Source organism: Carcharodon carcharias, chromosome 21 (assembly GCF_017639515.1).
Source record: "Carcharodon carcharias isolate sCarCar2 chromosome 21, sCarCar2.pri, whole genome shotgun sequence".
NCBI lineage: Eukaryota > Metazoa > Chordata > Chondrichthyes > Lamniformes > Lamnidae > Carcharodon > Carcharodon carcharias.
In genome coordinates, this window is record NC_054487.1 from 80,438,067 (window position 1) to 80,439,454 (window position 1,388).

At 39.3% G+C, this 1,388-nt stretch overlaps 1 non-coding gene across 1 annotated transcript; it reads right to left on the reverse strand.

Annotated features, from left to right (window-relative positions):
* Window positions 1–673: 673 nt before the first annotated feature.
* trnac-gca lies at window positions 674–745 on the reverse strand. The gene has a single exon. It is a non-coding gene; the product is annotated as a tRNA-Cys (tRNA).
* Between the last annotated feature and the right edge of the window lie 643 nt (window positions 746–1,388).

The window sequence follows — 1,388 nt, forward strand, 5'->3', positions numbered from 1 at the left end:
GATATCTCAACCCAATACCACAAGGCAGGTTAACAGGAGAACAAGGCAGCAGTAAAGTACTTTGGTTTCTCAAACAATCAAAGCTTCCTGTTGGCTTTATAATGTATAATCCCAAAGTATAGCAAATACCTTCATTGACAGGAAGAAGCCATCGAAAATATTACAGTGCTTGATGCAAAGGTTTTGTAACATTTCTTTTTCACTGCACTAGAACAGCTGCTGGAATATTAATTTGTTGTTTTTTTAAAACAAAAAGTTCCTCGGGGTTCTGTACAAAAAAAAAAGTCAGACATCTGGCTCAGCTTTATTGGGACAATTTGTTTGAAAAGTGCCAATTGGGAAAAAGCAGTCAGAATTTTTTCCAGCATGAGATCAGTGGACAATGGGGGAAACTGAAAAATACATGGAGTGATTTTCACAGATTGTGCGTTAATCTTCAACACAGACCTGTGGAGCCTTCTCAATTTATTTTATCAAAGGCATAACCTTTCCATTCCCTCAACTCCGAGCCATTTTATCCAACAAAATCTTGCCATTTTACTGTGAACTCATCCTGGTTTTAAGATGTACATTCCTTTCTGTTGTCTACATCAGGGGAATTATATCATGTATTGAGATGAGAGAGGGTGATGGGGCCATAAAGGAGGCCATTTAGCCTACCAGGCAACTTCCAAGGGGGCACCTGGATTTGAACTAGGGACCTCTTGATCTGCAGTCAAATGCTGTACCACTGAGCTATACCCCCATGCATAGCCCAACTCAAACTTATCCTTTTTATCTTACTCAAGCATGCTCTACCAGCCAAAAAAATTTTAATGTTAATGCTGGCAGGATATTCAGCCTCTCCAGTACATGGAAATTTTCCTGTAATGAGTTTGAACTCATTACTCTCTCTGCAAAAGTAATCTATACAGTTTCACTTCAATCTCTGGAGCTGCAGGCTAGTAGTGCGTTGGGATATTTGAAGGCTAGGGGGTGGGGGGGTTGCAGAGCAAGCCTTGCTTTAATGTCTCATCTGAAAGATAGCACTAATACTATTGCATTGGAGTGTCAGTTTAGGTTATGTGTTCCAATCTCTAGATTAGAACTTGTATCCATAACATACTGATTCAGAAGCAAGAGTGCTACCCACTGAGCCAATTGGTCTGATATCCAATAGCTGGTTTATTCATACTGGTTTAAACAAGGAATAGTGACGCTTTTTTGATGGAATTGTAAGCTTGAACAGTTACATCTAAATGTGAGTTTGTGTAATCTCGAGAAAATATGAGTAAGTAGGAGGGGATAATTTGTATGAGGAAATGCTGAGCTGTTCTAGGGATGCAGGTAATACAGAGAAATGATCAGGACTCCATATGGGTTTTATCAATTGTTTTCAAACCCTCCTA